Source organism: Scyliorhinus torazame, chromosome 11 (genome assembly GCF_047496885.1).
Source record: "Scyliorhinus torazame isolate Kashiwa2021f chromosome 11, sScyTor2.1, whole genome shotgun sequence".
NCBI lineage: Eukaryota > Metazoa > Chordata > Chondrichthyes > Carcharhiniformes > Scyliorhinidae > Scyliorhinus > Scyliorhinus torazame.
Window position 1 is genome coordinate 112,839,236 of NC_092717.1, and position 23,849 is coordinate 112,863,084.

Here is a 23,849-nt window from a genome sequence, read left to right on the forward strand (position 1 = left end):
GAAAAGTACCCACTCATCTGTGAAAGCGATCGTTGAATTTATTGAATCATATCGAATTTACAGTGCACTCGGCCCATCGTGTCTATACCGGCCTCTGAAGGAGCAACCTACCTAAGTCCACATCTCCACCCTATCCCCGTAACCCAGCAACCCCACCTTACCTTTGGACACTACAGGGCTGGTTTAGCACAGGGCTAAATCGCTGGCTTTGAAAGCAGGCCAGCAGCACGGTTCAATTCCCGTACCAGCCTCCCGAACAGGCGCCGGAATGTGGCGACTAGGGGCTTTTCACAGTAACTTCATTTGAAGCCTACTTGTGACAATAAGCGATTTTCATTTCATTTTCATTTTAGCGTGACCAATCCACCTAACCCGCACATCTTTGGACGGTGGGAGGAAACCGGAGCACTCCGAGGAAACCCACGCAGACACGGGGAGAACGTGCAGACTCTGCACAGACAGTGACCCATGTCGGGAATCGGACCCGGGTCCCTGGCGCTGTGAAGCAATGGTACTAACCACTGTGCTACCGTGCTGCCCTTAAATTCCAATTCAGGGTAATATAGCATGGCCAATCCACCTACACTGCACATCTTTGAACGGTGGCAGGAAACTGGAGCACCCAGGGGAAACCCACGCAGACACTGGGAGAACGTGTAGACTCCGTACAGTCAGTGACCCAAGTCGGGATTCGAACCCAGGTCCCTGGTGCTGTGAAGCAATAGTGCTAACCGCTGTACTACCGTGTCACCCTGAAATTCCAATTTGGGGTAATATAGCATGGCCAATCCAGCTACACTGCACATCTTTGGACGGTGGGAGGAAACCGGAGCACCTGGGGGAAACCCACGCAGACACTGGGAGAATGTGGAAACTCCACACAGACAGTTAACTGAGGGCGGAATCAAGCCGAGGAAAAAGATTTTTTAAATTTTCAGCTGCCTGTTGTAATTGACATATGTTGGATGCATCATTAGTTTATAAGATGTTTGCATATTTATTATTATTTTTGAATAATATAATGATTCCAGGTGATGACCATGCCTACATATTCTGATAGGTGTGTGAAGGAAGGCTCGGTCTTCGATTGATTCTTCAGTGATTTCGACAAAGGTAAATGTGATTAATGATTTGTTCAAATATCTTTGCAACTTTATACATTTATAACTGGAACAATGAAGATTACCTTTGTCGTTTACCCATCTGATATAAAAGTCATGTGGATATCTACTTGTTCTGAGTTTCCAGCAGGATAAAAATGTTTTTATTTGTACTAAAATTTCAAACGTTTTGGTCAAATGAGTTGATGTTCTGGAGCATGTTATTTTCAAATTAATATGTTATTAGCATTTAGGTTACTGTCTAAAATGAATATTTAATTCAATGTGACTGTACCCACTCATCTGTAAAAGCGATAAATTTATTGTATCATGTAGAGTTTACAGTGTAGAAGGCGGCCATTCGGCCCATCGAGTCTACACCGGCCTCTGAAAGAGCACCCTACCTCTGTCCACACCTCCACCCTATCCCAGCAACCCCACCTAACCGTTGGTCACTACAGGGCAATTTTGGCGTGACCAATCCACCTAATGCGCACATCTTTGGACGGCGGAGGGAAACCGGAGCACTCCGAGGAAACCCACGCAGACACGGGGAGAACGTGCAGACTCTGCACAGACAGTGACCCATGTCAGGAATCCGACCCGGGTCCCTGGCGCTGTGAAGCAATGGTACTAACCACTGTGCTACCGTGCTGCCCTTAAATTCCAATTCAGGGTAATATAGCATGGCCAATCCACCTACACTGCACATCTTTGAACGGTGGCAGGAAACTGGAGCACCTGGGGGAAACCCACGCAGACACTGGGAGAATGTGGAAACTCCGTACAGTCAGTGACCCAAGTCGGGATTCGAACCCAGGTCCCTGGTGCTGTGAAGCAATAGTGCTAACCGCTGTACTACCGTGTCACCCTGAAATTCCAATTTGGGGTAATATAGCATGGCCAATCCAGCTACACTGCACATCTTTGGACGGTGGGAGGAAACCGGAGCACCTGGGGGAAACCCACGCAGACACTGGGAGAATGTGGAAACTCCACACAGACAGTTAACTGAGGAAAAAGATTTTTAAAATTTTCAGCTGCCTGTTGTAATTGACATATGTTGGATGCATCATTAGTTTGTAAGATGTTTGCATATTTATTATTATTTTTGAATAATATAATGATTCCAGGTGATGACCATGCCTACATATTCTGATAGGTGTGTGAAGGAAGGCTCGGTCTTCAAATGATTCTTCAGTGATTTCGACAAAGGTAAATGTGATTAACGATTTGTTCAAATATCTTTGCAACTTTATACATTTATAACTGGAACAATGAAGATTACCTTTGTCGTTTACCCATCTGATATAAAAGTCATGTGGATATCTACTTGTTCTGAGTTTCCAGCAGGATAAAAATGTATTTATTTGTACTAAAATTTCAAACGTTTTGGTCAAATGAGTTGATGTTCTGGAGCATGTTATTTTCAAATTAATATGTTATTAGCATTTAGGTTACTGCCTAAAACGAATATTTAATTCAATGTGACTGTACCCACTCATCTGTAAAAGCGATAAATTTATTGTATCATGTAGAGTTTACAGTGTAGAAGGCGGCCATTCGGCCCATCGAGTCTACACCGGCCTCTGAAAGAGCACCCTACCTCTGTCCACACCTCCACCCTATCCCAGCAACCCCACCTAACCGTTGGTCACTACAGGGCAATTTTGGCGTGACCAATCCACCTAATGCGCACATCTTTGGACGGCGGAGGGAAACCGGAGCACCCGGGGGAAGCCCACGCAGGCACTGGGAGAATGTGCAAACTTTATATAGACAGTTACTCGAGGTCGGAATCAAACCTGGGCTCCTGGCGCTGTGATGCGGCAGTGCTAAATACTGTGCCAACCTGTTTGAGATGTCTCAAAGTGCTTTTGACATTAATTACTGAGTGTGTAGCTTTGATCTGTCAGCCAGTTAATGGACGGCATCGTCAACAGTGTTCTCAAGTGTTACTTAAGACAGCAATAACCTCCTTCCTGATGCACAGTTTGGGTTCTATCAGGGCAACGTGGCTCCTTTCCATGGTCCAAATATGGACAAAACAGCTGAATTAAACAGGGAGGTGAGAGTGACTGTCAAGGCAGCATTTAATTAAGTGTGACACCAAGGACCCCTAGCAAAACAGAAGCTAATGGGAATAGGGGAAAATTCTTCACTGTTTGGAGGCACACTTGGCACAAAGAAAGATGGTTGTGGTTGTTGGATGCCAATCATCACAGCCCCAGGATATTAGTGTTGCAGTTCCTCAAGAGTAGTGTCCTATACCCAACCACTTTCAGCTCCTTCATCCGTGATCTTCCTTCATAACATCGGAAGTGGGGATGTCCGCTACTGATTGCACAGTGTTCAGTACCATTCATAACATCTCAATACTGAAGCAGTCCTTGTCCATGTGCAGCAAGACCTGGACAGATTCAGGCTTGGGCTGAGAAGTGGCAAGTAACATTTGTGCCACACATGTGCCAGGCAATAATCATCTCCAGCACGAGAGAATCTAGCCATTTCCTCTTGACCCGGCATTACCATTGCTGAATCCCCCACTACCAATGTCCAAGAAGGTTACTATGGACCAGAAACCCCATTGGACCACCTATATAAATACTGTGGCTCCAAGAGCAGATAAGTAGCCCACCCCCTGACTCCTGAACGCCAGTTTACCACCTGTAAGCCACAAGTCAATAGTGTAATGTAGTAGTCTGCACTTGCCTGGTTGAGTGCACTCCCAACAACACTCAAGAAGTTAATTGAGGACAAAGTAGCCCGCTTGATTGGCACTCCATTTCCCACCCTAAATATTCACTCCCTACATCAGCGATTGTGTGCCATCTGGACAATGCATACAACAGCTTGCCAAAGCCCTTTCAATAGCACCTGTAACCTCTTGCACCTAGGGCAAAGGCAGCAGATGCAGAGGAACACTACTACCTGCAAGTTCTCTTCCAAGTAATGCCATCCTGACTTGAAACTACGTTACCAGTTCAAAAACCTGGTACATCCTTCCAGAACTGCATGGTCGGTGTACTTGTATCCATTGGACTGTGGCACTTCAAGATGGCAGCTCACCCTCTCTTTCTCGAGGGTAAGGCAATACATTCTGGCCTTACCAGCGACCATGCATCGAATCAAAGATCTTTTAAAAATGATTGCTGAAACGTAGGGAACCCTAGGAAAAAGATGAATGTTTTTTTCAGCTGCCTCTTGTAATTCATAGAATCATAGAATTTACAGTGCAGAAGGAGGCCATTCGGCCCATCGAATCTGTACCGGTCCTTGGAAAGAGGACCCTACCCAAGCCCATGTCTCCACCCTATCACCGTAACCCAGTAACCCCACTTAATCTTTTTGGACACTAAGGGCAATTTAGCATGGCCAATCCACCTAACCCGCACATCTCATTGACATATGTTGGATGCATTAATAGTTTACAAGATGTTTGCATATTCATTATTATTTTTGAATAATGTAATGATTCCAGGTGATGACCGTGCCTACATATTCTAATAGCTGTGTGAAGGAAGCCTTGGTCTTAGAATGGTTCTGCCGTGATTCCGACAAAGGTAAATGAGATTCATGATTTGTACAAATATCTTTGCGACTTAATACATTTATAGCTGGAAAAATGACCGTTTACCCATCTGATATAAAAATCATGTGGATATCTACTTGTTCTGAGTTTCCAGCAGGATAAAAATGTATTTATTTGTACTAAAATTTCAAATGTTTTGACCAAATGAGTTGATGTTCTGGAGCATGTTATTTTCAAATTAATATGTTATTAGCATTTATGTTACTGTCTAAAATTGTTATTCAATTCAATGGAAAAGTACCCACTCATCTGTGAAAGCGATCGTTGAATTTATTGAATCATATCGAATTTACAGTGCACTCGGCCCATCGTGTCTATACCGGCCTCTGAAGGAGCAACCTACCTAAGTCCACATCTCCACCCTATCCCCGTAACCCAGCAACCCCACCTTACCTTTGGACACTACAGGGCTGGTTTAGCACAGGGCTAAATCGCTGGCTTTGAAAGCAGGCCAGCAGCACGGTTCAATTCCCGAACCAGCCTCCCGAACAGGCGCCGGAATGTGGCGACTAGGGGCTTTTCACAGTAACTTCATTTGAAGCCTACTTGTGACAATAAGCGATTTTCATTTCATTTTCATTTTAGCGTGACCAATCCACCTAACCCGCACATCTTTGGACGGTGGGAGGAAACCGGAGCACTCCGAGGAAACCCACGCAGACACGGGGAGAACGTGCAGACTCTGCACAGACAGTGACCCATGTCGGGAATCGGACCCGGGTCCCTGGCGCTGTGAAGCAATGGTACTAACCACTGTGCTACCGTGCTGCCCTTAAATTCCAATTCAGGGTAATATAGCATGGCCAATCCACCTACACTGCACATCTTTGAACGGTGGCAGGAAACTGGAGCACCCAGGGGAAACCCACGCAGACACTGGGAGAACGTGTAGACTCCGTACAGTCAGTGACCCAAGTCGGGATTCGAACCCAGGTCCCTGGTGCTGTGAAGCAATAGTGCTAACCACTGTACTACCGTGTCACCCTGAAATTCCAATTTGGGGTAATATAGCATGGCCAATCCAGCTACACTGCACATCTTTGGACGGTGGGAGGAAACCGGAGCACCTGGGGGAAACCCACGCAGACACTGGGAGAATGTGGAAACTCCACACAGACAGTTAACTGAGGGCGGAATCAAGCCGAGGAAAAAGATTTTTTAAATTTTCAGCTGCCTGTTGTAATTGACATATGTTGGATGCATCATTAGTTTATAAGATGTTTGCATATTTATTATTATTTTTGAATAATATAATGATTCCAGGTGATGACCATGCCTACATATTCTGATAGGTGTGTGAAGGAAGGCTCGGTCTTCGATTGATTCTTCAGTGATTTCGACAAAGGTAAATGTGATTAATGATTTGTTCAAATATCTTTGCAACTTTATACATTTATAACTGGAACAATGAAGATTACCTTTGTCGTTTACCCATCTGATATAAAAGTCATGTGGATATCTACTTGTTCTGAGTTTCCAGCAGAATCAAAATGTTTTTATTTGTACTAAAATTTCAAACGTTTTGGTCAAATGAGTTGATGTTCTGGAGCATGTTATTTTCAAATTAATATGTTATTAGCATTTAGGTTACTGTCTAAAATGAATATTTAATTCAATGTGACTGTACCCACTCATCTGTAAAAGCGATAAATTTATTGTATCATGTAGAGTTTACAGTGTAGAAGGCGGCCATTCGGCCCATCGAGTCTACACCGGCCTCTGAAAGAGCACCCTACCTCTGTCCACACCTCCACCCTATCCCAGCAACCCCACCTAACCGTTGGTCACTACAGGGCAATTTTGGCGTGACCAATCCACCTAATGCGCACATCTTTGGACGGCGGAGGGAAACCGGAGCACTCCGAGGAAACCCACGCAGACACGGGGAGAACGTGCAGACTCTGCACAGACAGTGACCCATGTCAGGAATCCGACCCGGGTCCCTGGCGCTGTGAAGCAATGGTACTAACCACTGTGCTACCGTGCTGCCCTTAAATTCCAATTCAGGGTAATATAGCATGGCCAATCCACCTACACTGCACATCTTTGAACGGTGGCAGGAAACTGGAGCACCCAGGGGAAACCCACGCAGACACTGGGAGAACGTGTAGACTCCGTACAGTCAGTGACCCAAGTCGGGATTCGAACCCAGGTCCCTGGTGCTGTGAAGCAATAGTGCTAACCGCTGTACTACCGTGTCACCCTGAAATTCCAATTTGGGGTAATATAGCATGGCCAATCCAGCTACACTGCACATCTTTGGACGGTGGGAGGAAACCGGAGCACCTGGGGGAAACCCACGCAGACACTGGGAGAATGTGGAAACTCCACACAGACAGTTAACTGAGGAAAAAGATTTTTAAAATTTTCAGCTGCCTGTTGTAATTGACATATGTTGGATGCATCATTAGTTTGTAAGATGTTTGCATATTTATTATTATTTTTGAATAATATAATGATTCCTGGTGATGACCATGCCTACATATTCTGATAGGTGTGTGAAGGAAGGCTCGGTCTTCCAATGATTCTTCAGTGATTTCGACAAAGGTAAATGTGATTAACGATTTGTTCAAATATCTTTGCAACTTTATACATTTATAACTGGAACAATGAAGATTACCTTTGTCGTTTACCCATCTGATATAAAAGTCATGTGGATATCTACTTGTTCTGAGTTTCCAGCAGGTTAAAAATGTATTTATTTGTACTAAAATTTCAAACGTTTTGGTCAAATGAGTTGATGTTCTGGAGCATGTTATTTTCAAATTAATATGTTATTAGCATTTAGGTTACTGTCTAAAACGAATATTTAATTCAATGTGACTGTACCCACTCATCTGTAAAAGCGATAAATTTATTGTATCATGTAGAGTTTACAGTGTAGAAGGCGGCCATTCGGCCCATCGAGTCTACACCGGCCTCTGAAAGAGCACCCTACCTCTGTCCACACCTCCACCCTATCCCAGCAACCCCACCTAACCGTTGGTCACTACAGGGCAATTTTGGCGTGACCAATCCACCTAATGCGCACATCTTTGGACGGCGGAGGGAAACCGGAGCACCCGGGGGAAGCCCACGCAGGCACTGGGAGAATGTGCAAACTTTATATAGACAGTTACTCGAGGTCGGAATCAAACCTGGGCTCCTGGCGCTGTGATGCGGCAGTGCTAACTACTGTGCCAACCTGTTTGAGATGTCTCAAAGTGCTTTTGACATTAATTACTGAGTGTGTAGCTTTGATCTGTCAGCCAGTTAATGGACGGCATCGTCAACAGTGTTCTCAAGTGTTACTTAAGACAGCAATAACCTCCTTCCTGATGCACAGTTTGGGTTCTATCAGGGCAACGTGGCTCCTTTCCATGGTCCAAATATGGACAAAACAGCTGAATTAAACAGGGAGGTGAGAGTGACTGTCAAGGCAGCATTTAATTAAGTGTGACACCAAGGACCCCTAGCAAAACAGAAGCTAATGGGAATAGGGGAAAATTCTTCACTGTTTGGAGGCATACTTGGCACAAAGAAAGATGGTTGTGGTTGTTGGATGCCAATCATCACAGCCCCAGGATATTAGTGTTGCAGTTCCTCAAGAGTAGTGTCCTATACCCAACCACTTTCAGCTCCTTCATCCGTGATCTTCCTTCATAACATCGGAAGTGGGGATGTCCGCTACTGATTGCACAGTGTTCAGTACCATTCATAACATCTCAATACTGAAGCAGTCCTTGTCCATGTGCAGCAAGACCTGGACAGATTCAGGCTTGGGCTGAGAAGTGGCAAGTAACATTTGTGCCACACATGTGCCAGGCAATAATCATCTCCAGCACGAGAGAATCTAGCCATTTCCTCTTGACCCGGCATTACCATTGCTGAATCCCCCACTACCAATGTCCAAGAAGGTTACTATGGACCAGAAACCCCATTGGACCACCTATATAAATACTGTGGCTCCAAGAGCAGATAAGTAGCCCACCCCCTGACTCCTGAATGCCAGTTTACCACCTGTAAGCCACAAGTCAATAGTGTAATGTAATAGTCTGCACTTGCCTGGTTGAGTGCACTCCCAACAACACTCAAGAAGTTAATTGAGGACAAAGTAGCCCGCTTGATTGGCACTCCATTTCCCACCCTAAATATTCACTCCCTACATCAGCGATTGTGTGCCATCTGGACAATGCATACAACAGCTTGCCAAAGCCCTTTCAATAGCACCTGTAACCTCTTGCACCTAGGGCAAAGGCAGCAGATGCAGAGGAACACTACTACCTGCAAGTTCTCTTCCAAGTAATGCCATCCTGACTTGAAACTACGTTACCAGTTCAAAAACCTGGTACATCCTTCCAGAACTGCATGGTCGGTGTACTTGTATCCATTGGACTGTGGCACTTCAAGATGGCAGCTCACCCTCTCTTTCTCGAGGGTAAGGCAATACATTCTGGCCTTACCAGCGACCATGCATCGAATCAAAGATCTTTTAAAAATGATTGCTGAAACGTAGGGAACCCTAGGAAAAAGATGAATGTTTTTTTCAGCTGCCTCTTGTAATTCATAGAATCATAGAATTTACAGTGCAGAAGGAGGCCATTCGGCCCATCGAATCTGTACCGGTCCTTGGAAAGAGGACCCTACCCAAGCCCATGTCTCCACCCTATCACCGTAACCCAGTAACCCCACTTAATCTTTTTGGACACTAAGGGCAATTTAGCATGGCCAATCCACCTAACCCGCACATCTCATTGACATATGTTGGATGCATTAATAGTTTACAAGATGTTTGCATATTCATTATTATTTTTGAATAATGTAATGATTCCAGGTGATGACCGTGCCTACATATTCTAATAGCTGTGTGAAGGAAGCCTTGGTCTTAGAATGATTCTGCCGTGATTCCGACAAAGGTAAATGAGATTCATGATTTGTACAAATATCTTTGCGACTTAATACATTTATAGCTGGAAAAATGAAGATTACCTTGACCGTTTACCCATCTGATATAAAAATCATGTGGATATCTACTTGTTCTGAGTTTCCAGCAGGATAAAAATGTATTTATTTGTCCTAAAATTTCAAATGTTTTGACCAAATGAGTTGATGTTCTGGAGCATGTTATTTTCAAATTAATATGTTATTAGCATTTATGTTACTGTCTAAAATTGTTATTCAATTCAATGGAAAAGTACCCACTCATCTGTGAAAGCGATCGTTGCATTTATTGAATCATATCGAATTTACAGTGCACTCGGCCCATCGTGTCTATACCGGCCTCTGAAGGAGCAACCTACCTAAGTCCACATCTCCACCCTATCCCCGTAACCCAGCAACCCCACCTTACCTTTGGACACTACAGGGCTGGTTTAGCACAGGGCTAAATCGCTGGCTTTGAAAGCAGGCCAGCAGCACGGTTCAATTCCCGTACCAGCCTCCCGAACAGGCGCCGGAATGTGGCGACTAGGGTCTTTTCACAGTAACTTCATTTGAAGCCTACTTGTGACAATAAGCGATTTTCATTTCATTTTCATTTTAGCGTGACCAATCCACCTAACCCGCACATCTTTGGACGGTGGGAGGAAACCGGAGCACTCCGAGGAAACCCACGCAGACACGGGGAGAACGTGCAGACTCTGCACAGACAGTGACCCATGTCGGGAATCGGACCCGGGTCCCTGGCGCTGTGAAGCAATGGTACTAACCACTGTGCTACCGTGCTGCCCTTAAATTCCAATTCAGGGTAATATAGCATGGCCAATCCACCTACACTGCACATCTTTGAACGGTGGCAGGAAACTGGAGCACCCAGGGGAAACCCACGCAGACACTGGGAGAACGTGTAGACTCCGTACAGTCAGTGACCCAAGTCGGGATTCGAACCCAGGTCCCTGGTGCTGTGAAGCAATAGTGCTAACCGCTGTACTACCGTGTCACCCTGAAATTCCAATTTGGGGTAATATAGCATGGCCAATCCAGCTACACTGCACATCTTTGGACGGTGGGAGGAAACCGGAGCACCTGGGGGAAACCCACGCAGACACTGGGAGAATGTGGAAACTCCACACAGACAGTTAACTGAGGAAAAAGATTTTTAAAATTTTCAGCTGCCTGTTGTAATTGACATATGTTGGATGCATCATTAGTTTATAAGATGTTTGCATATTTATTATTATTTTTGAATAATATAATGATTCCAGGTGATGACCATGCATACATATTCTGATAGGTGTGTGAAGGAAGGCTCGGTCTTCGAATGATTCTTCAGTGATTTCGACAAAGGTAAATGTGATTAACGATTTGTTCAAATATCTTTGCAACTTTATACATTTATAACTGGAACAATGAAGATTACCTTTGTCGTTTACCCATCTGATATAAAAGTCATGTGGATATCTACTTGTTCTGAGTTTCCAGCAGGATAAAAATGTATTTATTTGTACTAAAATTTCAAATGTTTTGGTCAAATGAGTTGATGTTCTGGAGCATGTTATTTTCAAATTAATATGTTATTAGCATTTATGTTACTGTCTAAAATTGTTATTCAATTCAATGGAAAAGTACCCACTCATCTGTGAAAGCGATCGTTGAATTTATTGAATCATATCGAATTTACAGTGCACTCGGCCCATCGTGTCTATACCGGCCTCTGAAGGAGCAACCTACCTAAGTCCACATCTCCACCCTATCCCCGTAACCCAGCAACCCCACCTTACCTTTGGACACTACAGGGCTGGTTTAGCACAGGGCTAAATCGCTGGCTTTGAAAGCAGGCCAGCAGCACGGTTCAATTCCTGTACTAGCCTCCCGAACAGGCGCCGGAATGTGGCGACTAGGGGCTTTTCACAGTAACTTCATTTGAAGCCAACTTGTGACAATAAGCGATTTTCATTTCATTTTCATTTTAGCGTGACCAATCCACCTAACCCGCACATCTTTGGACGGTGGGAGGAAACCGGAGCACTCCGAGGAAACCCACGCAGAGACGGGGAGAACCTGCAGACTCTGCACAGACAGTGACCCATGTCGGGAATCGGACCCGGGGCCCTGGCGCTGTGAAGCAATGGTACTAACCACTGTGCTACCGTGCTGCCCTTAAATTCCAATTCAGGATAATATAGCATGGCCAATCCACCTACACTGCACATCTTTGAACGGTGGCAGGAAACTGGAGCACCCAGGGGAAACCCACGCAGACACTGGGAGAACGTGTAGACTCCGTACAGTCAGTGACCCAAGTCGGGATTCGAACCCAGGTCCCTGGTGCTGTGAAGCAATAGTGCTAACCACTGTACTACCGTGTCACCCTGAAATTCCAATTCGGGGTAATGTAGCATGGCCAATCCACCTACCCTGCATATCTTTGGGCTGTTGGAATGTCCACATGGACGGTGACCCGGGGCCAGGATCATATCTGGGTCCTCAGTGCCGTGGTGCAGCAGTGCTAACCACTGTGCCACCATGTCTTTGTCTATTATACTTGTGTACCTTTTCAGATACTTTTCCCAAGTTTTGGCTCCTTATAAATAATAACAGTTAAACATTGAACTTTCCCTCCTGGCTATTCCACTTACTGTCTATAGTATGTTTCAAATTTCTTTCTTTAAACTGGTAAAGAAAGTTTGAAGTAACATAATCTTGTTAAAACTCTGTAATACTTCAAGGAATACTTCAGAACGAATCCTTGGAATAGAGTTTACTCTTGAGGATTTTTTCAAAATGCAAATGTCTTGTCCTTTTTTAAATGTAAATAGCTCAACCCAAGAGGAGAGACACAGCTGATATTTTCTGTTTTTATAAAAAGGTTAGATTGATAAAGGTGGTGTCTTTCCTGGTATCAATCACCGATATTGAGCCTGATTACAAAGTCAGTTACTATATGGTTAGTTTAATTGTTTTCGAAAAGCTGACTTTAGATACTGGTCTGTATTTTACAGGCTAACATCTGTGAATGAAGCTATTTTATGATCTCAGCCTGTGGTATTCCTATAAAAAATAGTGAAACTGGAACAGAGAATTTTTTTGATGCATGAAGAAAATGATTAGCAAATGTTATTGAGCAAAACTTTTTTTGAGAGCATTTGAAAAGTTTGAATTGTTTGTAGTCCTTAATTTGCCAAATTAGAAATGATCATAATTCCAGATAATGCACATTATCAATGGGGAAACCTTTTAGAAATTTGCATGTGTACATTTTTATTGTGATTCATTGTGATTCATAAGCAATCATCGACTCTGCTCGCTGTTCCCTTTACATTTTTCATCTGCATTGTCTCAGAAAATCACAAATGATTAATTTTGGGAAACTATCTGCAGTGTTAACTTGGTACATTTTAAAATATATTCTACTGTTTCAATCTTCCCTCTCCTGAATAAGTATGCTTCTGTAGACACTGGTCCATCTCCAGTACGCAGGAGCTCATCGGTAAGCTCGATAGTGTAAGGTTTTCGGGCAATTCGGCCCTTTTTGGACTGCCCAAGAATAAAACCCAGAGACTGTAAACTGGACACTTTTCAGCCAAGGGAACGTAACCAAATTTCCCAGCAGGCTTGGTCCGCTGAGCCGAGTAGGGGCATAGGTATTTACAAACCCCCCCCCCCAGGAGCTACAAGGAAGAAGGAGCCAGACAACTAGATAAGATTAAAACACAGACAAAGGGGCACGGGAATACACAAGGGGCCTGCCTGCAAGCAGGACAATGGGATGGTCATAGCCCCATGCAGATGTAAATGACTTGGCCTCCAGCAGAGCAGAATCCAATCAACACCCCATCAACATAGCAGCGATCTCCGGAGCAGATGGAAGACTTTGAAAATCTTCACAAGGGAGCTCAACCTCATTATCTCAAAAAGCAGACTGGAGGCGGACCTAGGGGAGGTACTCCCATCTTGACAGGTCTGACCGGCTCAAAGGGGGCAGGACCAGCGGGAACTTTAAACCTTATGGATTCAATGCAAAAGGGGCTGGCCGAACACAGGAAAAAGCCAGGTAAAACGGATATAAAAGGGGCTGTGTTTCGATTGAGGGTCTCTTGGCTTGACCTCTCCACCTTTGACTTGACCTCCTGCAGCCTGTGACTGTAAGTACCCTGCAGCAGCTTGCAAAACTCCCTTGACCTTGATAGTGGTTGAGGCTTTGGGGAAGGGGGCTTGATTTGTGTTTTGTGCCCTTGCTAAAATTGTGTAACAATAAGATTTTACGTTGTGTCCGTTATAGTACTTTCTGAATAGACTTAGTTTGTGTTAGAGTTTAAGATTTTATTATAATTTCTTCTGTTTGATGATTTTGACCTGGGTTTTGCAATAAACCTTGATTTGCTGATAATTGGAGTCGTTTCAATTCTTCAATCTCTCACCAGCGATCTCTGACCAAGTCATTGTTAAGATATTCCTCACCTTAATTCCGGGGTCGAGAATCTAGGGTCATCTTGAACGATTCAAACCCGTTCACTCAGGACAGGCTGCTGGTTAGGTAATAAACAGCAGTGTCCTATTCTCTCTCTTGGGAAAGCTACTCCAGCGAAGTAGGAACCGGGTGGGTGTTGCACCACCGGCAAGAGAGAGAATCACCTGGGCATTGGTGGGGGTCTGGATATCAGTGTGATATAAGCCTCAGGCTTCCGGTTAGGGATAAACGGCAGGCTTGATTCAGTGCTCTCTTCCGTGGAGGTGTCCCAGTGCGGCATCCCCTGGCCTCTGAAGTTTCAGTGCCAGCTGGAGAGAGACACACACAGATACTCAAACCCCAGATATCGGCCCAGTAGTGGAGTAGCAGAGATGGAACCCTCTACAATAGTGAATGCTGGCACCAAAGAGAAATGCTGGAAAATCTCAGCAGGTCTGGCAGCATCTGTAGGGAGAGAAAAGAGCTAACGTTTCGAGTCCAGGTGATCCTTTACCAAATTTTCTCTTTGGTTTCAGATTCCAGCATCCGCAGTAATTTGCTTTTATCCAGTGAATGCTGCCATTTTAGTTCACTGGAAGACACCACAGCCAAACCATGGTACAAATGCACTTCTAGTTGTGTGACTATAGAGTAATCAAGAGTGGGAGCCTTGGGCATTTTCACCTTTCCTTAAAATTATGCCCAAATCGTTCATCCATCACTTTCATGGTTGAAATCAACTAACAGCATGCAGTGGAATCAAACCTGGGGCCTTCCTACTCTGTATAACTCCGAGATGGAGATCCTGTAATTCTTGTAGGTAGAATTATGGTAAGATATATCGTTTTGGGGGTTGAAATTTTGGCTCGGCCCTTTTGTGCTGCATTAATATCCTCGCTAGAAGTGGCAACTAGAACACGATGTGCCTACCATTAATAAGTATAACCATGCAAGTTGACACTGGTTTAGCCTGAAATGGAGTGACCCATCCTAAATCCCAATCACGAGTGTCTACATCCAATTGCACTTTTGACAACATCTGATGACAGAGAAAGAAATAGTCTCTCAAAGTGAAAGTCCCTTGGTTAAATTTATCCAAAATTAGTTTTTATTGTAAATTGATCTTTGCCGCAATTTTGGATTTTTTTTTCAAAGACTGCTCTTTGAAGGACTCGAGGCTTTGTTTTGTGAAACTCCATGTATACTTAGCCATTTCTGAGGAATATCAACTAAATCAGGCTTGTCCAACCTTTTCGCTTTGGGGGGCAGCACTTCCATTATTTTCTCACTCGAAGGGGCAGATAAGCAAATTGCGGAAAGATAAGGCTTCCCACAACATTAAACAGAATTTTAAAAAAAGTTAATGTATTACACAAAGAGTAAAAATAATGCCATGGCATTAGATTATTAAGTTTAAAAAGACACAAGACATACTGCACACACTCACTCAATTACACACATGCGTTCTCACTCACACATCCTCTTACTCCCACAAGACACACACTCACTCTCTCATTCACTCTCTTGTAGTCCCTGTTGCTACCACAATGTGTCTTTAACCCGTTTGTGGTGGACACATGACTGTGAGTCAACTTTGTTTTAATCAAATAGTATTTATTCATGTTCACACAGTGTTACAGTTAATCAATCACACCATCAACACAAGTTATTCTACAGAGTACTAAAAGTTCATACTAGACCTTAATTTAACTTTAGAGTGACTAGCAAGTACCAGACAGATATTGGTCTTTATTTGTGTGCTGAATCCTGTAGTCCTCAATGTCCAGTCCTTGGTCTGGTCTGGCTCCGGTCTTCCTTTTGTTGGTAGCGTGATGGTCCTCCTCGTGGTGGCTGGTGAAGATCACCATTGTTTTGTTGCTGCTGCAGAGAGAGATTCTAAGATGGTGCAGCACTTTAACCTGCTTGGATTCCGTGCCCTTTTGGACGTTCGCTCGATCATTGCTAATCAATTGATTAGGGCTCGATCACCCTGATCGACCAAGTCCAATCAGGGGCTGCCACATCGATGTCCGAGTGGACACTCAGTGGCCATGCCTGCAAGTGCTGGGGGCAGGTAAGCCCTTACAAAAAAGGAGTTTAGGTGCCATTTGTGTCTGGTAAACAAGTGTGATTGACAGGATAGTTCTGTTCCTGGGATGGCCTGGAGATGGTCTTTTTCCTGTGTATTGCTGGAGTCTAGGCTGCAGCTAGCTCATCAATGTTTATTTGAGCTGCAGCCTGCTTGGCCAATTCTGCCAGCATCCTATGCAGAACGCCATCTTAGGTGGCTGTTCAGCCACATCCCTCACTCTATTCCTCAATCACTGACTCTCTCACTCTCAATCCCACAAGTCTTCTTCAGCGATCACTCGCTAACGAGTATGATTGTCCACCTAAGAAACTCCATATTACTGGTCATGGGTTCTTGCCTGGATGATGAGCCCATTCCTGGAGCCACATTTTCGACCGCACATATGGCAGGTGTTTCTAGGTGGTGGGATCGGTCCTTGCACTCTAGATTGCTGGTATTTCTTTCTCAGGCTCCTTTTCCAGGCTTGCTCCGCGCCGTCGGGTGTCCACCGAGAATTGTGCCTCTTCAATCAAGAAGTTCTTCCAAGTAAGCCTCTTCTGAGCAAAGGGCACCCAAATGTTGACATCGATGTTGCATTTCTTGAGATATTCCTTCAGGGTGTATTCGAAGCACTTCCTTTGACTTCCACTTGGTCAGAAGCCTTCCTTGAGCTGGGCAAAGAAGATTTGCTTTGACAGTTGGGACTCTACGTCCTAAACACATGGCCGACCCAGTGGAGTTGGATTTGGATGATCATAGAATCCCTACTGTGCAGAAGGAGGCCATTAGGCCTATCAGGTCTGCACTGACCCTCTGTACCTAGGCCCACTCCCCCACCCATCCCCATAACACGACCCAATCCTTTGGACACTAAGGGGCAGTTTAGCATGGCCAATCCACCTGGCCTCAATTCTGGTGCTCTTGGCTCATTGTCCTCCTAGCTGATGCGGAGAATCCATCTCAGACAGCGTTGATGGTACCTCTCTGGGATCTTGAAGTAGCATAGAAAAGTTGGGAGGACAACCGCTTTGTACACGAGGATCTTGGTGTCAGCACGAATGCTGCGGTCAGCAAAGACTCTCGTCCTTAGGCGTCCAAAGGAGGCACTTGCGGATTGGACATGATATTGGATCTCCGCATCAATGTCAGCCTGAAAGGACTGTGGCTCGCCAGGTATAGGAAATGTTCCATGTTTGGTCGGGATTCTTCGTTGATCTTGATGGAAGTAGAGACCATATCCTGCCCTAGGGCGGGTTGGTAAAGGAATTGAGTCTTCAGTTGAGGCAGAGACCGATTCTTCGGTATGCTTCCGCGAAGATGTCAACCATGGTTTGGAGATTCTCTTCTGAGAGAGTGGGGATAGCAATGTCAGCCACACACTGAAGTTCGACGAGTGATGTCAGTGTTGTTTTCTTCTTGGATTTCAACCGTTTGAGGTTGAAAGGTTTTCTATCCATCCTGTAGACGATGTTCACTCCACTGGGAAGCTTATGCTTGAACAGGTGAAGGATGGTGGCGATGAAGAAAAGGGTGGAGGCGATGACACAACCCTGCTTAATTCCAGTCTTGACCTCAGAAAGTTTCTGTCTTATTTCTGTCAGTGAGGACTGTCACCAACATCTTGTCATGGAAGAGTCGAAGGATGTTGATGAACCTCTTTGGACAGCTGACTTTTAACAGGGTCTTCCATAGAACTTCCTGATGACTGAATCATAAAATCATAGAATTTGCAGTGCAGAAGGAGGCCATTCAGCCCATCGAGTCTGCACCAGCCCTTAAGCCCACCCTATCCCCGTAATCAAGTCACCCCACCTAACCTTTTTGGATACTAAAGGCAATTTAGTATGGCCAATCGACCTAACCTGCACATCTCTGGACAGTGGGAGGAAGCTGGAACACCCGGAGGAAACCCACGTAGACATGGGGAGAATGTGCAGATTCCGCGCAGACAGTGACCCAAGCCGGGAATCGAACCTAATACCCTGGAGCTGTGAAGCAACTGTGCTACCGTGCCACCCAAATCAAAAGCCCTGGTCAGATCGATGAAGGCCACGTAGAGTGGCTGATGTTGTTTCTGGCATTTGTCTTGGGAGTTGCCCAGCAGTGAAAATCATGTCCGCTGTGCCACGATTTGGTCAGGAGAATTTCTTCAGAGACTGGGAGAAGACTGTTAGCGAGGATTCGGGCGATGATCTTCCCAGCACTGGAGAGTAGGGAGCTGCGTTTGTAGTTCTCCCAGTCCGCATTGTCTCCTTTTTTTGAAAATGGTGGTGATGTACACTCAAGCTGGTCATTGACTTCAGGAAACGAAGTATCATACACATTCCTGTCTGCACAATGGTGGCGAGATGGAGATGGTCGACAGCTTCAAATTCCTAGGTGTGCATGTCACCAACAATCCTGGCCCACCCACATTGACGCTACGACCAAGAAAGCACAACCGCACCTATACTTCGTCAGAAACTAAGGAAATTTGGCATGTCGATATTGACTCCTACCAATTTTTACAGATGCACCATAGAAAGCATCCTATCTGGCTGCATCACTGCCTGGTATGGCAATTGCTCGGCCCAAAACTAGGAAACTACAGAGTGTTGTGAACACTTCCTGATCATGCAAACTCTCCTCCCATCCATTGACTGTCTACACATTCTGCTGGCTAGGGAAAGCAGGTAGCATACTCAAAGACCCTCCAACCCGGATTATTCTCTCTTCCAACCTCCTTCCATTGGACAGGAGATACAAAAGTCTGAGAACACTTACGAACAGATTCAAAAACTGCTTCTTCCCCGCTGTTATCAGACTCCTGAATGACCCTCTTATGGACTGAACCGATCTCTCCACGTATATTCTCTGCTGAGTAGTGCAACACTCCGTATGCTTCACCCGATGTCTATGTATTTAATTTGTGTATTTTTCGTATGTCCTATGTTTTTCATGTATGGAATGATCTGCCTGGACTGTACGCAGAAGACTACGTTTCACTGTACCTCGGTACACGTGACCAATCTAAATCTAAAATCTCACTCATGTCAGCCAGCCTTTTCCCAACCTCCCCCCTGCCCTTTCTCTGACCTCAGACATGCAGCAACTCACTCCCATGCCTTGCAACCAGTCTCTCCTCCTCAAAGTCCATGGCACTTGCTTCTTCCCCCAGGCCAACAGCACTCTCTTCTTTCTTTGGGCCCATGGCATTTGCTTCATCCCCTGAACCCCAGTACATGCTCTTCCTCTCCAGGCCCGGTTTCCTGCCTGAGGCCCTCCCAGCCCAAGCATGAAATTCAATCTGGGTTTGGGCAGGTGGGTTCTCTGGGCTCCTGATGCACCTTGAGGGGAGTATTAAATTCTACCCTATAAAAGGATTTTCCTGCCTTGGTGCTTCTATTCATTTTTCTCCATTAAAAGGTGTGTTACTGGAAACCAGGAATTGTGACTGGCAGCTCCGGGTAGACGAGACTTCCACCCCTGGGGTGCTGATTCAAGAGGAAGCCCACCACTGGCCTAGCCATGCTGGTGGGAGACCCCCGCTACCTCATCTTGAGAAGGACTGCCAAACCATCAAGAGTATAAAGATAATCTTTATTGTCACAAGTAAGCTTACATTAACTGCAATGACGTTACTGTGAAAAGCCCCTAGTCGCTACATTCCGGCGCCTGTTCCAGTACACAGAGGGAGAATTCAGAAGGTCCAAATTACCTAACAGCATATCTTTCGGGACTTGTGGGAGGGAACCTGAGCACCCGTAGGAAACCCATGCAGACACAGGGAGAACGTGCAGACTCCAGACAGACACAGTGACCCAAGCTGGGAATCGACCCTGGGACCCTGGTACTGTGATGGTTTGGCAGTCCTTCTCAAGATGAGGTGGCGGGGGTCTCCCACCAGCAGGGATTCCCTCGGCGGCTCAATAAGATACCACCCCTTGGCGTCCCCCTCACAGCTTGCTTTCAACATAGCTTTAGATCGTCAGCAAAACTCAAATCAATTGCACATACCTTTGTCTAAATCATTCATTGAGATTGTAAACATCTGACTGCAAAAAAACGATCCTTGCAGCACCCTACTCGTGGCAGCCTGCCAACCTGGGAATGACCCATTTATTTCTTCACACTCTTTTCAATCCTTTAATCAATTCTCTATCGATACTACTATATAACCCAAGACCACGAACGCTTACCTTGTGCAATAACCTTTCAAGTGGCATATTATCGAATGCTTTTTAAATCCAGTGATTTATTGATGCTGCTAGTTACATCTCAAAAAATTCCAATAGTTTTATCAAACACTATTTCCTTTTCATAAAACCATGCTGATTCTGCTTAATCATTGCTTTCTCAGTACCCTGCTGCCAATAACATGAAAGTAGTTCTGGAAAAAATATATTCGCAATGGACTTTAGTACATGCAAAATAGCTTATGATGTTGATTGAGAACAATTCCATTTAGTTTAAAGTCTTTTGTTTATCCAGAATTTAAACCGTTAAGTAGAGAATTTGTCTTTTAAGCCATGGTTTCAACAAACTTTCCCCTCTCGGAAAAAACACAAGAATTAAGCCCTCGAGTCTGCTTTCCATTTGATAAGATCATGTTTGATCTGCCTGACCTCAACTCCACTTTCCTGTCTACCTCTTCATAACCCTTCCCTTCATTCTTGATCAAAAATCTATCCAACTCTGCATTGAATACATTCAATGACTTTACCTCCATTGCTGACTGGGGAAGAGAATCCCGCATACTAGCGACCCTTTGAGAGAAAACAATTCTCATCTTTGTCTTAAATAGGAGACCCCTAATTTAAAACTATCCTGTAATTCTAGACTCCATTACAGGGGGAAACATCCTCTGAATATCTATCCTGTCAAGTCCCTTAAGAATATTGTGTTTCAATAAAATCACTTCTTCTAAACTCCCATGGGCATAGGCCCAGTCTGCTCAATCTTTCCTAATAAAATAGCCCTTCAATACCAGCAATTGGCAAGCCTTCCCTAAAAGAGGCAGCAGGATGTCTCATTGATCTCTACCTGGCAGGAAAGACCCCCAACACCTCAACAAATTGCACCCTCCATTTTACCTCTTGATTCTCAAGTATTCTGCAATCTGTCTTCAACAGTGAAGATAGATAGAAAATATATGTTTAACACTTCCACCATTTCCTTATTTCCCATTATTAATTCCCCAGTCACACCCTCTAAGTGACCAATGGTCACTTCAGATACTTCATTTCTTTAGAAACTCTTCCTATCTATTTTTATATTTCTAGCTAGATTTCTCCCTCTTCTCAGTCTTTGTTTGCGGGTTTCTAAAATCTATCCAAACATCTGACCATCATCAATCTTCACATGACTGTATGCCTTTTCTTTCAATTAGATACGATCCTTAACTTCCTTAGTTAGCCACAGATGGTGCATCCTTCTCATAGAATATTTCTTTCTCAATGGAATATATCTGTTGAGAGTTAAGAAATAGCTCCTTAAATGTCTGGCACTGCTTCTTTACTCTCCTACCTTTTAATCTATTTTTCAGTTTACTTGGCCAATTTTTTCTTCATAAACTCTTTATATTTCTTTCTTTAAGTTTTAGACATTGCTCTTGCATGCGCATTTCTCACTCTCAAACTGAATGTGATGTTATGATCACTTGCCTAGAGGCTGTTTTATTATGAAGTAATTAATTAACCCTGTCTCATTGCAAATTGAATGGATCAGCAGACTTGATGGGCTGAATGGCTTACTTCTGCTCCATCGGTCTCATAGTCTAAATTACCAGGTCTAAAATAGACTGTCCTCTGCTTGGCACTACAACATAACTGCTCTAAGAAATTATCCTAAATGCACTGTGAAATCATCTTCCAGGCTATCTTTGCCAATCTGATTCATCTAATCTATATGAAGATTAAAATCACCTCTGACTTTTGAAAAATGTAAATGAGGCGGAATTGAGAAGAGATTTTCTCTAAAGCATTACTGACCAAATCTATTGATCCTCCACTCCGTTAAACATTTAATCGGGTGCACTGGCTAATGTTGATACACTGTCCTTCAAAATTAGACTGAGTTGTACCTTATTACTTGGTAAATATTAAGGCATGCTTTGTTTCAAGTGCCGAGCCTCTTGTTTTGAGGAGTCTTAAGATGCACTTACTCATGATTGATAATTAACTGTTGAACAAGTTACTATTGAAATTAATTTAATTAATGAGGAAGTTCAGAAATTTTGTTCAATTTAGCCATTTTTATCTTGTTAAAAAGAAATAGTGAAAAGATCTTTGGGAATACACACATTATTGACATTTAGCTTTAAACAATAATAGCTATGTTGCAAGACAAAAGAAAGGTCACAATTCTTAGTTTAATCATCTCAATGAACTCCTGATAGTGAGATTGCAATTTTTTGTGCTGATCAACACCATTTTCCAATCTGCTTTTGTGAGATAATCTGCTATTTTGTCTTCACTTTGAATCCATATTTAAGAAATCATACTGTTGTTACTTTTGCAGAATGAAAAGATTGGCCTTTCAGCAGGAGCTAATTGAAAACAGTGATGTACCACTCTGATGGATTATAATTTAATGCTGGATTCACATTGTTTATATAGATCTGTTGAGTGAATTGTGAGATTGATGAAAATGAGAAACTACAGTGAAACTCAGTTACAAATTTGTTTTCAATACATGCAATAAAGTTAGTGCTTTTTAAACTTAATGTTTATGTTTTTTCTTTTTGAATGAAATGAACTATTTCCTGTTCAGACTATGAAAACCAGCACTCAGAAGTGCATGTATATACAAATTGTTCTATTTTATACAACAATTGAGAATTTAAATGCTGAAAGTAATTAGAATCTAATTAGGGGCTAAAATCCATCTGTTTCTTAAATTACCTGAAATTAAAGGGCTTCTACATAAGATATACCAAACTGAATTAGCCTTTATTGTAAGGGGATTGATGTATTGAAATAAAGAGGTCTTGCTACAATTGTGTACAAAGTTCTGGCGAGACCACATCTAAAACACTGGGTGAGGTTTTGATCTCCTCATTTAAGAAAAAAGGATATACATGCATTGGAGGCAGTACATCGAAGATTCACTAAATTAGACCCTGGGAAGAGGGGTTGTACTATGTTGAGAAGTTGAATAAATTGGGCTCATATTCTCTGCAGTTTAGAAGAATGAGGCGACCTAATTGAAACCTACAAAATTCTGAAGCTGCTTGATCTAGTAGATGCTGAGAGATTGTTTTTGCTGGACACAAGAATCTAAAACATGGGGTAACAGTCACAGGATAAGGAACCAATCATTTAGGACTGGGATGAGGAGACATTACTTCACTCAAAAGGTTGTGAATCTTTGGAATTCTCTACCCAAAGGGTTGTGGATGTATCATTGTTGAATACATTTAATGGGCGGATAGATAGATTTTTGTCTCTCAAGGAATTAAGCGATATAGCAAGTGGGTGGGAAAATGGAGTTAAGTTCAAGACCAACCCCGTAAATCATATTGAATGGTGGAGCAAGCTTGATGGGCCTTGCAGCCTACTCCTGTGTTGTGTTTTTGAAAACTGGAAGTTCTGGGTAATATTGTCAACAGAAAAGTAAGATCTCCTCCAATCAGGGCACTTGTTATAATCCTTTGATACTACTCAAGTAGCTAACTACGAACTTAACAGGTATAAATATTTTAGATCCCAGAAGAAGAAGAGAAAAATGGAGATTGGGCCT

At 43.7% G+C, this 23,849-nt stretch overlaps 1 long non-coding RNA gene across 22 annotated transcripts in view; it reads left to right on the top strand.

Moving 5' to 3' along the window:
• LOC140385455 (uncharacterized) overlaps positions 1-22,833 on the top strand; it is a 79,610-nt gene extending 56,777 nt beyond the window's left edge. For 18 of the 22 annotated variants that reach the window (XR_011933366.1, XR_011933364.1, XR_011933375.1 and 15 more), the window contains 7 exons: positions 1,032-1,113; positions 4,582-4,663; positions 5,956-6,037; positions 9,506-9,587; positions 10,875-10,956; positions 11,583-14,677; positions 22,629-22,833. This is a non-coding gene — a long non-coding RNA (uncharacterized lncRNA). The remainder of the gene's footprint in view (positions 1-1,031; positions 1,114-4,581; positions 4,664-5,955; positions 6,038-9,505; positions 9,588-10,874; positions 10,957-11,582; positions 14,678-22,628) is intronic. The other 4 variants (XR_011933368.1, XR_011933371.1, XR_011933376.1 and 1 more) reach the window with 4 other exon arrangements.
• Positions 22,834-23,849: the final 1,016 nt, after the last annotated feature.